At 44.1% G+C, this 13,436-nt stretch overlaps 1 long non-coding RNA gene across 1 annotated transcript; it reads right to left on the bottom strand.

Annotated features, from left to right (window-relative positions):
* Positions 1-297: 297 nt before the first annotated feature.
* LOC147351283 (uncharacterized) lies at positions 298-7,967 on the bottom strand. The gene is made up of 3 exons (XR_015147373.1): positions 7,629-7,967; positions 6,833-6,999; positions 298-723 (listed from the first exon to the last, which is right to left on the bottom strand). It is a non-coding gene; the product is annotated as an uncharacterized LOC147351283 (long non-coding RNA).
* Positions 7,968-13,436: the final 5,469 nt, after the last annotated feature.

Raw genomic sequence — 13,436 nt, 5'->3', positions numbered from 1 at the left:
CAACCCCATAGACGGCAGCCCACCAGGCTCCCCTGTCCCTGGGATTCTCCAGGCAAGAACACTGGAGTGGTTGCCATTTCCTTCTCCAATGCATGAGAGTGAAACGTGAAAGTGAAGTCATTCAGTCATGTCCAACTCTTAGCGACCCCATGGACTGCAGCCCACCAGGCTCCTCCGTCCATGGGGTATTCCAGGCAAGAGTACTGGAGTGGGGTGCCATTGGCTCCCTACTGTTGGGGATTTTCTCCCCGGCACTTGGAAGCGACGAACCTGAAAGAATGACACTCGGATAGTCTCTTGCAAGGACTGACAAGTTTATTTCTGCAGTCAAGCCTTTTTATAGAAGCAGGAACAGAGAGCTTAAAGTATACAGCCAGCAGAGCGCATACGGCGTTAACACATAATCAGTAAAAACATTTCAAGGACAGCGTGGTCTAAGTGACTCACGTGCTTATCCCACAACACGTTTTCTCAAGTAACATCCCTATTTATTATTAAATCTTGGCACCGAGCATAACCAAAGGCAGGAGATGTTTTTCTGTCCGCAGTACAAAGCCGGGTACTTCTGGCCCTTCGCCATTTTCCCAAGGACTTTCTCCTTTTACGGCTATTTTGTACTACGCTTCCCAACATATCCTCTTTTTGTTTTTAAATTAAGCATGGCGGCTGCTAGTTGGACTCCATTGTGGGAGGCACAGAGTCTTGAGTAGAGGCTTCTGTATCCTATAAGTAATGACAAAAAGAACAGGGTGATTAATACACATATAAAAATATTGCTTCCTGAAAGCCAAGCTCTAGGGTCTAGAGACGATAGGGTTTTGGTTAAAGTATCATAGAATTGAGTGCTATACAATTCCCTAGGTACTCTAACTTGAAAATTAGCAACTTGTTGTTTCAACATATTGATGTCTAAACTTGAGTTATCTGTGAGATCCTGCAAATGCGCCTTAACTTTATCCCAAGGATATTCAGTGCTATTATAGGGCATGTTAGTCAGACAAAAAGAAGAAAAATTCCAGTGACAGCGTATACATGTTCGGAAAGTCAGTTGCTGCATTTGATCTCCTAAGTAGATAACCACAGTTTGTAACTCATTAATTTTTGTGTGTAATTGCTGATCTATTTGAGCTTGTCGAGTCCATAAATCATGAGAGTCTTTGTGCCAAGCAGTGATAAAATCATGATTTTGTATAGAATTATGTAAAGCCATACCAGACAAAGTTCCTACAGTCACAATGGAGATAAGGCTTAAGATGCCTGCAATAATCCACCCAATGATGCGCTTAGATCACCTAAGCCCAGTTTTCAACAATACAGAAAGAAATACAGAATCAGTCCAAGGTTCAGTTAAGTTTACGGGAAGCCACAACTCAGATCTTTGTTTAACTAGCACAATGCTAACATTGTGATGTGAAATGGTGTGATTAAGGCAGGTATACAATGCACATGCAGTACAATTGACAGTCTTGGCCGATAAGTTGATATCAAAATGCCCTACAATAAACAAATACGGAAGGTGAACACACGATTGAATATAGCCAGTACTATTATATAAGAAGATATAATTAGAAGGACGAAACACACCCACAGTCCCATAAACACTAGCGAAGTGCTCTAAAGCTGCTGGAATTTTCCAAATGTGCCATTGCTTTGGCCCCACAATGGGGACGACAGTCCTGGGTCATGGGAGTGATAAGCCCCTGTTATACCAATTCAGCAACATGTCCTTATCAGTCCAGAAACTTGTCTTAGATTTATGAAAGCCTCCAATGCTTGATCTATTAAACCAGGAGCAATTATGATGTTCTTCCTGCTCTTCAGAACAGTTTACATTGCCAGAAACAGCTTATCTGGAGTCATAGGAGTTCCAGTACTCTTCAGTGTCTGCTCAGCCTGACGAGTCATGTTTTCATTTGAGCCCATGTCGGGTAAGGATTCACACGATGGCGTTTCCTCATTGGCTCCTCCAGGGTCATTGACGAGACCCTTCGCGTCAACTTCGTCACTTCCTGAGGGAGTCCCGTCTTGGGGTCCCTCTCGGTAACGGACTTGGCAAAGGGGAACCCAGATTTCCTCTCCATCTGCAATGACAAGACCATAACCCTTGCCTAGGAGTCGTAAGATTCCTGGAAGCCACTGATTAAATTGCTTATACCATATTGGTGTATTGATTTCTAATTTGCTGTTTTTGTCTTCTGCAAAATGTCTATCTGCACGAGTGTCAGAATTATTTTTTGTTAAGTTTACAAAATTTAGGGAATAAAGAGTTAAAGAAAATAATAATTGAGGGTTCATAGGATAAGAAGTGTATCTCCTCTTCCATATTCCCCTTTCTGTTTTAGTAAATGAGTTTTTAGGGTGCAGTGGGCTCTTTCAATAATGGCTTGACCCTGAGGATTATAGGGTATTCCTGTAATGTGTGTGATGTTCCATTCTGATAAAAATGAACGAAACGAATGCGAGGTGAATGTAGGTCCATTGTCTGTTATCAAGACAGAAGGAATCCCCATAATGGGGAAGGTGAGTAAGAGTGCGGAAATGGCATGTTTATTGGATTCTGAAGAGACAGGTACTGTCCAGATAAAGTTGGAAAATGTATCTATTGAGACAAAAAGTAAAGAAAATTTTCTTTAAGGAGCAGTGAGTGAAGTCAGATTGCTAAAGGGAATTAGGTTGTTGCCCCTGGGGATTAACTCCTGAAATTGCAGTTCGTAAGTGCAGAGGGGTGCAGACATCACAGGTGTTAATAATATGTCGTGTTTCAGTGAGAGGAATATGGTATTTCGAGTGCAATCTGTTAGCATTGGTATGAAGATTAGCATGTTCGTCATTGGCAAATGTAAAAATGGGAGCTATGAGCCTGTCAACAGCATCATTTCCTGCGACCAGAGGGCCAGGTAAACTTGAATGAGCACGTATATGTGCAATAAAGAAGGGTTCCGTATGTGAGCGAATTAAAGCTTGAGTCTGTGAAAAGAGAGTATATAATTCTTCATCTAGATTGTATAAAAAGGCAGTAACAAAATCAGGAAAAAGGGAAGCAAGGTATTTGGAATCAGTATATATGTTGAAGGATAATGGTTGAAGTGACAAAAGAGTATGTAAAGCATACAATTCAACTCTTTGTATTGAAGAATAGGTAGTGGGTAATTTCTCTTTGATATCAAGGCCGACAATCCCTGCTATGCATTTCTTGTCGCCATCAATGAAATAGGTGGGTGCATTGGTGATAGGCTGGGATGCAATGATATTAGTTATAATGAATTTAGTACATTGTAGAAAGTCCTATAATTTTCCTTTTGGTAAATGAAATGAGATAACATTTTGAAAATCATTTAATGCCATTTGTATGGTCAAGTTATACTGTAAGGCAATTTGCAATTCCTTTTTTGTCAAGGGAACGTGTATTGCATATGGATCAAATCCAGTCAAAGTTTGTACATGGCTTCTCCCTGACATAATTAAGTGCCCTATTTTTTCAATATATGATACAATTTTTTTAGACTGTTCAGTGTGTAAATATACCCATTCTATTGGGCTGTGTTGAGCTATAATTGCAGTGGGTGAATGTTCAGTGGGGAATATATCTAAAGAAACTGGTTGATCATAATCTAGCCGAGTTGAAAAAGATTGTTGAATGTGTTTCTCCATTAAGGCCAGTTCTTCTTTGGCCTCTTTTGTTAGTTGTCTAGGGCTATTAGGGTCAGGGGATCCCTTTGAAATTTTAAATGGATTTTGTAAGGCATAGGTGGGGATGCCAACAGATGGCTGCAGCCAATTAATATCTCCTAGCAATTTTTGAAAATCATTCAGTGTGCATAGAGATTGCATAGAAATTTGAGTTTTTTGAGGTTTGATTTTAGATTCTTCCATAACATGTCCTAAATAATTAAAGGGTGCTTTCCATTGAATTTTATCTGGTGCTACAAGCAGGCCATGATTTTTAAGAGTAGTAGTAACTTCATTATATTCATTATATAACTGTTGTAAATAGAATTCAGATTCCATAGAGAGAAGTATATCATCCATATAATGAATTATAAAGGCACTAGGATATTTATCTCTAATGGGTTGCAATAAAACAGATATGAGATATTGGAAAATGGTAGGGGAGTTCATCATTCCCTGAAGTAGTACTGTCCACTGAAATATTTTAACAGGAGCCATGTGATTTATAGAAGGAATTGAAAAGGCAAAACATTTTCTATCTTTAGGGTGCAAAGGTATAGTAAAAAAGCAGTCTTGTAAGTCAATAATAACTATAGACTATTCTTTTGGTACCATAGAAGGGGAGGGCAATCCGGGTTGTAAGGGCCCCATAGGTAACATGGTATTATTAACATCTCTTAAATCTATCAACATTTGCCATTTTCTTGATTTCTTTTTTATTACAAAAATAGGGGATTCCATGGGGAAAATGAAGGTTCTATATGAGCTTTTTGTAATTGTTCATTAACTAATTGTGTAAGAGCTGCCAATTTTTCTTTAGTCAGGGGCCACTGAGGTGTTCATACTGGGGTATCAGATTCCCAATCGAGGGGCAGTGGTGTTAACTCAATGGCCCCCATTAAAAGGTTCATTTAAAGAAATTGTGGCTTTCATTTGTTCAAGAAAATCCCGTCCCCATAAATTGATTAGGACATTAGTAATATATGGTTTAAGATAAGCTACAATTTTATTAGGGCCATACATTTGTAAATTGGATGCATTGACAAAAGTTTGTGTGGCATTAGCTTCATTTACTTCTAATAGTCCAGAAGGAGCTATAACCTTATCCCAATCAAGGGGCCATTTTGCAGTTCTAATGACTGAAATGTTAGCTCTGGTATCTAACATGCCTGTGAAATTCTTTCCCTGTATGCGTAAAGTAAGCATGGGTTTCTGATGTTCCTTTAATAAGGTGGATAGTGCAGCAGTAAGGTTGGTACTGCCAAAGCCTCCCTGCCGAACTTTATCAGACGCCTTCATTGGTTTGACATATGGTAAAAGTAATAATTGTGCAAAGTGTTCCCTTTTTTGTAAGTATACATTTCCCATTTTCAAAACATTTACCATAACATGTATTTCCCCTTCATAATCTTCGTCCACAACACCGGTCAATACTATTAAACCTCTCATTGTGCAGCTACTACGTCCCAAAATCAGTCCCACTGTCCCGGGTGGAATCGGGCCATAATATCCAGTGGGAATCTTGTGGGGGTTGTATAATGCTATTAGTTCCATATCATAAGGACTAGGTATATCAATGCAAGCACTCTTAGATGTAGCTGCTTGTAGCGTCATAACGCTAGGTCCTCCTTTTGTAGTGGGGCTAGAGAACGGCCCCTTTATCAGTTTCCCTGTTGTTTTGGTTGTGCGTCGGGGTTCAAGGTGTTTCCATCCTTATCAAATTTAGAATGACATTCAATCAGCCAATGGAACCCCTTTTTACATCTTGGACATATTCCTGGGAGTCTCTTCTTATTAGAAGTAGTAGTATTTTTTCTGGCCTGTGTTGACATGCGACATTGTTTTTTCATATGGCTGGGCTTCCCACAGTTAAAACATTGGCATTAGCAGCTTTTTGTACATTAGTTTCCAATGTTGCCAATTTTGTTCTATGGGAACTAGATCTGATATCCCTATATGCTTTCAAATATTCCATAAGAGAGCCAGTCTCTCGAACTGGTCTGAGCATGGACTGACATTCCTCATTAGCATTTTCAAAAGCAAGTTATTTTAAAATAATATTTTGTAAAGTTACATCCTTAATAGATTTCTCAATTGCATCCTTTAATTTTCCTATAAATTGAGAATATTCCTCCTCATGTCCTTGAATAATCTTAACAAATGAATCGTCAGAGTTAGTGCTATCAACCTTTGCTTATGCCCTGCAGGCAGTTTCTTTAATGAAATCTAACATCTGAGGGGTAATATTAGCTACTTGCACAATCATATCAGCCATGGCACTTGTTCCAGTGAGTATATCATAGGTTAAACTGGCAGGGTTACCATGAGATTGCTGGTCAATCATCAGCTGTCGGGCCTCATCATTAACCCAAATTTGCCATTGCAGTAATTGTTGAGGATTTAAAACCATCTTTGCTACTTGAAAAAATATATATGGCATCCAATGGTCAGCCCATCCTCTGAGAAATTCTCTACAGTAAGAAGAACTAGGTCCATACAGAGTACATGCTTTCTGAAAATTAGACAACATGCTAAAATCTAGATTAGCCCAAGTATTTTGGTCTTGGGCAGGTTGATTAAATTGCACTGGGAAAGCGAAAGTGCAAGCAGGCGTCTCCCGAGGAGGAGTGAAATGATTAGTATGAGCAAAGTTAGCAATTGCTGTTACAGGCAGAGCAGAAGGAAAAACCTTAGATTTGGGCTGTCCGTTGAATGAAATGACCTCTGTTCTAAGTGGCTTCAATTTTGACATAACCTGTACATATATGTGTCTAAGTTGTTTTTCTAAAGATTGTGTCTGATTGAGCATAACATTCTTATATTTCAAAGCACCTTGTATATCTTGTTCTTTAAGCTCATATTCATGTAAAGATTGAATAGTTTTTACTTCCAAATCAATGTTATGTCCTTTGATTTGTTCTATGACAGCCCATATGAGTGACCAGGTAACCCTTGCCGATATGCTCGCAAAACATTATTTTTAACCCTTTTCTATATGTCTAGATTGAGTGTCCCCTCTTCTGGGAACCATGAATTGTTCCAGTAAAATATGATAGCAGTCGTTCAACTGATCTCTTGAAACATTAACACCATTTTGTTTCAAAAAATGATGCATTATAGAAATGAAAGGAATTTTACTGCTATGTTGTCCCATCCTGCTTACCTCTTTCTGCAGGGGCTCATTGCTTTGTTCAGCCTTCCTTTCAAGTCCCTGTTCATGGCACCACTTGTTGGGGATTTTTTCCTCGGGACTTGGAAGCAACAAACTTGAAAGGATGACACTCGGACAGTCTCTTGCAAGGACTGACAAGTTTATTTCTGCAGCCAAGCCTTTTTATAGAAGCAGGAACAAAGAGCTTAAAGTATACGGCCAGCAGAGCGCATACGGGGTTAACACATAAATCAGTAAAAACATTTCAAGGACAGCGTGCTCTAAGTGACTCATGTGCTTATCCCACAACCCGTTTTCTCAAGTAACATCCCTATTTATTATTAAATCTTGGTGTAACCGAAGGCAGGAGATGTTTTTCTGTCCACAGTACAAAGTCAGGTACTTCTGGCCCTTCGCCATTTTCCCAAGGACTTTCTCCTTTTACGGCTATTTGGTACTACACTTCCCAACACCTACAAACACAGGAATTTCAGAAAATTTTATTTTTCAAAAGTCTCACACAAAAAGAAAGATGGGTAGCGGAGGGGCAGTAGAGTTGGTGCAGTTATAATTGTGTCTGACTGCATCATGGAGAGCAGTCCTAGAAGTGAAATATGTGTTGACCAGCATGGACAAGTACCACAGCCTCTGCCAACAATCTCATTTTATACACCTCACCTGACGCTTCCAGGCACCGAAGGACACGGGTCCCTTTCGTCCACCCCTTGAACCACACATCTCACACCTTCCTGTCATGAAGCCAGAGAGCCCACCCACAGCAGGGGGCGTGTAGGGAAGAAATCTGTACCTGGAGGCCAGAATGAATTGCAAATGTAGTGGTTTAAAACAACAGCAGTTAATTTTTCCACAATTCTAGAGGCCAGAAGTTCAAAACCAACGTAGGGTTGGTGCTTCCTGGAGGCTCCGAGGGAGAATCTGCCCCAGGCTTCTTCCAGCTCCTGGTGGTGCCGGCAATGTGTGCTTCCTGGGCTTGTGGCCACGTCTCCACACTCTCTGCCCCGTCACCGCATGGCCTTCTCCCAGCATCCAAAATCGTCTCTCCTTATAAGTACATCAGTCGTATCGGGATTAAGGCCAGACAGGATGGTTTCGTCTTGACTACATCTGCAAAGACCCTGACTCCAAATAAGGTTCCATTCACAGGTCCGGGTAGATATGAATTTGGGGGAGTACCATTCACCCTTGGGCTTCCCCGGTGCCTCAGCAGTAAAGAACCCTCCTGCAACGCAGGAGCCGTAGGAGACGTGAGTTCAATCCCTGGGTCAGGAAAATCCCCTGGAGGAGAGCATGGCAACCTGCTCCAGTATTCTTGCCTGGAGAATCCCATGGACAGAGGAACCTGGTGGGCTACGGGCTGAGTTACTAACAGTTATTTAGGCTCTTCAACATTTACGAGACCACACCTTCAATCTTTTGACTGACTCCCGATATATTGTAGGGTTGTTTCCTCATATAGAGACTGCTAATATTCCAGAAAATAAAACTACTATTTTCTCCTTGTTATCTGATTTACAGAAAGAGATTAAACACAGAGATAAAAATATTTTGTGGGACATATCAGAGCCCATTCTGGCTTGCCCGGCCCTTTATATGAAGGAAATGCTTTGGCAGATGCATTGACTAAAGTAACTACTTTAAACTTACATAAAAAGATTGATAAGGCCTAAAATTCTTAGAAAATTCACCTTTAAAATTCACCTGGTTCAAGCTAGAAATTTCATATCCCGGCCAGATATGTTGTAACTTGTGGGAGACGGTATGCTTGTATTTTTCCTCAGGACGCAGATTCTCCAATTTGGACTCTGGGCAGGCTAGGTCCGCAGCCTGCGCACTCGCTCGCCCCGCCCCCCAGCCAGCTCTCGCCTCTGCACCGCCAGCCATGCCATGCACCCTCCTCGCTGCACCCCGGGACCTAGAGCAAAGAAGTTTGTGCAGCGAGTGAGGGCCAGAGAGGAAAGCCTGCCTGTGGAGTGCCCTCCAGACCAGCGCGCCCCGCCAGCGAGAGGGGAACGCCCCAAGCCCAAGCGGCTGCGGCTAGCCCGAGTCTGCAATCCCCGCCCCTCCGCCCGCCATAGGCACCACGGCCCCCAGCCTGCCGCTCGCGTTCTGCCTCCTGATGCTGGGAACACTGCTCCCCTGGGCCGATGCATGCAGCTGCTCCCCGGTGCACCCACTACAGGCATTTTGCAATGCAGACATAGTGATCAGGGCTAAAACAGTCAGTAAAAAAGAGGTTTTTACAGGATTTAGTGCGATCGTGATGGTTTGTGGGCTTGCTTATCCTGGGAATAGCAGCTTTAATAGCAGCAATTACTTCTGTTACTGTGGCAACAATATCATTGACTCAACAACTGCATACTGCCCAATATGTTGATACCATGTCTAAAAATGTTTCTCGAACTCTAAGAACACAGAAAGCTATAGATAGAAAGCTGGACATGAGGGTAGAAGACGCGTTAGAAGAGGCAATTATGCATATTGGGACTGAGTTACAGGCTTTAAAAGTGAAGATAGCTTTGACATGCCACGCTGATTACAGGTGGATATGCGTGACACCCTTGAAGGTAAACAGATTATAAATAGAAAAAAATTAAAAATCATATGTCAGGTGTTTAGAACAGCTCTGACATTGGCCTGGACTTAGGGAAACTTCATAATCAAATACACACCTTGGAACACTCTGGACTGGATTTTACCGCAGCTGGAGCAGTTAATGACTTCTTTCATACCTTCTCTAACTTTGTTTCTGAAAAAAACATTCTGTCTAATATCTTTAGTTATGCTGCTGTTGGTGCTCTAATTTTGCTTCTCATAATCATTCTTCCTTGTATTGTTGATTCTTCAGCAGAACATTTAGAAGCTCGCGCCTGAGCTGCATCTGTCTGTTTTAAGAAATAAAAAAGGGGGAGATGCCCGGAGCCAGCGTGAGGAACTCCGCCCGTGGCAAAGGTCATGAGGAAGGAGGCTCGACGTACACAAAGGCGGGATCGAGCCTCAGGAGTCCCCCTGGAAATTCTCAAGCATCTACCCCCAAAACCAGAGTCTGCCTACTTTACTGCTTTGTGCTCTCACCTACACCTCTGACTTTACGGGGGGCTGTCCCCCACCACCTCTCTTGGGGAAGGAGTTAACTTAGAGCTCCAGTTAATAATAATTCCTGGGAGTGACAGGAGTGTTTCAACCTACAAACTCCTCTGAAGGTTCTCTAGCCTGCCTGACAGGCTTGTCCGGCCACATGTGATTGTTCACAGCCTCCCAACCGTGAGAGGCACGAGATGCTCTAAACTTCCTAAAAACAGATTCTTTTGAGAAGTTAGAAAATTATTAGTGTAGTATAGTGGGCTGATTAGAAATTGTATTGGTGAAGAGTTTTTCATTTGTTGAGCCAATGTTTGCTGCTAAGTCTCCACATCCCCTGCCCTTATACACATTAATGAATATATAGAAGAAATAAGTATTAACCTTTGATATTAATCACATTAGACTTTAGGCTAAGCAAATTCTTTCCTTAATTAAAACCCACTGCACCCTCACCCTATAGGAATATAACTTTATCTGGTACCTTCGGAAGGTGGCGTCTGTTTTAAGAATAATCACCCCTGGAGAAATAAGTGTTCTGGTTGACTGACTGCTGTCACAAGGAGAGGGTCATAAATTGTTAGCAGGCCCCCTGGCCAGAAGATGATGTAACACCCCTTTGTATACATTTGTATGAAGCACCTGATTTTGATAAAAGTCAGGACTGCTGACCCCGCGTGACTTTTGTATTACATCTCTGTGTATAAAAGTGGACCCTGGAAAATAAAGAATGGGATCAGTTCCTGGAAAGACTGGTCTCCCCATGTCGTTCTTTCTCTCACTTTCTGGCTGAATTCCCATCTGGAACGTGGAGGCTCGTCAAGCCTACTAATTATGCCTGGGCTTCTAAGATCTGACCAGGGAGGCCTTAGTGTCTCCTCTCCTTCGGGAGAATGGAAGGACGCCTGCTGCCTACGTAAGTGATGCAAATTTCTTGTCTTGAAATTTTATTGGCTTTCCACATAAACCAAGTTATTCAGCCCCTTTTCTCCGCTGAACATTCCTACTGAGCTATCCTTATTCTATTACTCTTTATATCTCTAATTAATATTTAAATAGAGCTATTGTATCCAGTTCTATTACTCTTTATATCTCTAATTAATATTTAATTAAAGCTATTGTATCCAGTTCGCCAGCACCGTCCCCACATTGAATTCTCTGGATCCGTTGGGGCTGGACCCCGGCAGGGTCACAAAGTCAGACATGACTGAAGTGACTAAGCACATACGTTTTCAACCTCAGCTCACCATTCCTCTCCCAGATAGATAGCAAAACCTTCATCGATCTTAGAGACACTGGCACACCCATCAATAGACCTATCAAATCAACTAAATGTATCATCAGGTCAATTTGCTCTTAACCAGGTCTCAGAGATTCTCTGGGCCAGACTGAGGCCGCTTAACATGCAAGCAGACTGGAGAGAGACAGGGGTCCGGATCACTGCAGTTACACATCTTCACCAAGTTTTACATCGTACACGATGCCCCAGGCCTTGGGAGTGTCTGGGGCCTGATTGTCAGAACCACATAGTAAAACCGCCTCGGCCCACTCGATAGGATGTTTCCAGGAGATGGTGTCCACCCTGTGTTCCAGCTCAAACCCCTTACACACAACTTCTAGACAACGAGAGTGGATGATTATTCCTATACAGCAGGTGCAATGGGCCCAGATCCTTGAAGGGCAGCACAGATCCCAGGTCAAAGACCCACCTCAGCCCCACACCCTGAAGCTTCCCTGAGAGTCTGCTGCAGGTCTCTCGACCATCAGAGCTGAGACCACTCCAGTCCTCTACCCCACAGTGGAACTTGCCAGCCCTGCCTCATACCACATTGCTGTGGGGTCAGCTCTGGGCTCTACAAGGAGGACACACCCAATTCAGGGTCAGTGGGTGCTCAGCCTGAAGAACACTCCGGGCTGTGCCCTGCAGATGCCTGACTGATGTAACCATGTTAAGATCCAAAGACCCATGGACACCCCAGACTCAGTCCTGCTTAAGAGGAGATTTACCATCCTCTTTTATTTCCCCTGGGCCAAGAGGAAGGCAGAGGAGGGGACTCAGCCTCCAGGCCACAGTCCTCCAAACAAGGAGGGGATGCCAGCCCCAGTGGGCCCAGAACACCTGGGGAGAACCTGGCTGCTGTGGGAGCCTCGGCCCTGGGAGAGCTGCCACACTTCCAGCCCCTCAACCCAGGGTCCCAAAACTACGGACTGAGGCCCACGTGGTCACCATTGTCCTGGCCTCCCTACAACACCCCAGGCTGGGAAGGACTGACCTCTCCACAACAGCCCTGGTAGCCATTAACAATGAATGAGGCCTTGGGCCTGGAGAGGAACAATGGTGAGTGGCCCAGAGACTGAGACATGGGGCCCACTGCAGCATCAGGAGAAAGGGACACAAATACCTATAACTGGGAGGGAAGTTCTCTGTCAGATGGATTTTTTCCCATCTGAGCCTCCAGGGAAGCCATAGAGTGACCCTCAAACATGCCTTTGCATCTGGCTGACCCCTTCCAGTGTTTGGGGTTCCCAGCCACATCTCATGACCACGCAGACCAACTGGGTTTAACACATTCATTTCCCTGGAATGTAGCAATATTGTTTACTTTCCTTCATAAAGTTTATGTGGGCAGCTAGCAGCTGAAACCAGATATATCAAAATGTCCATCTCCCCATCATGGCTGAAAGCCACCTATTCTTGCAAAAGGTTCTGTTTTCAGACCACCTGCCCTCCCAGTTCATGCTGTGCATGCCCATCTCCCAATGTAGGAAGAGAGTGGCTGTGGGGTTATGCCCCTTGTCTCATGGGTGCCTCAGGCAGGCAGGGTCACTGCAGGCTGGGTGAGGGGTGGCAAGTGAGGGGATGGAAGGGACTGGGTGCCTGTCAGCACTGTCACTGAGAGTTGTTTGCCATCAATGGCTCTCTGCTCCCACCACTGGTAGAAAGCTCAGTCTTGTCACTTCCAGCAAAAGTCAGGCCGTGACCTCTGCCAGCAGCCCAGTGTGCCCCTGGGCATGGCCCTGTTGGTGCTCCCTGCCCTGCTGCCTAGAGATATGTGGAAGTCAGAGTACCTCTGGAGTTGGGGCCACAGGCTCCCCTGCTGGAAGGTTCCCAGGGAGGGAAGGCAGCAGCACGCCTCTGCTCAGATTCCTGCTGCCTCCCCAGTGCACAGGCGGGGGGAGACACACCTTCCACCCTGGCTTTCAGGTGGCCATGTGTCCCCCTGCCACCACCTGCAGAATGGATGCTGCCCTGTGAGCCAGGCTGGGGTTCCCCTGGTTCCCATGAGGCACAGAGAGGGCCTGAGCCCTGTGACCTGGGCCCAGCTACACCCGCCCCTGCCAACCAGGCCAACAAGAGGACTTAGGATTCATGCTTCTGGGGTGCATGGATTAAGGAAAGTCTCTGATCCTAAAGGCCTGAGTGATGCTGATCTGGTGAAACCTCCCACTCTGGCCCCACCTGAGAAACGGAGAGGGGGCCCCGCGGATATGGAATCCATCAGCCCCAGGCCTTCGC

Source organism: Bos grunniens, chromosome 19, assembly GCF_055505025.1.
Source record: "Bos grunniens cultivar Pamir isolate PY7600 chromosome 19, Bosgru_T2T1.0, whole genome shotgun sequence".
Taxonomy (NCBI): Eukaryota; Metazoa; Chordata; class Mammalia; order Artiodactyla; family Bovidae; genus Bos; species Bos grunniens.
Note: the sequence above shows the minus strand (reverse complement) of the source record. Positions and strands in the feature narration are given on the sequence as shown.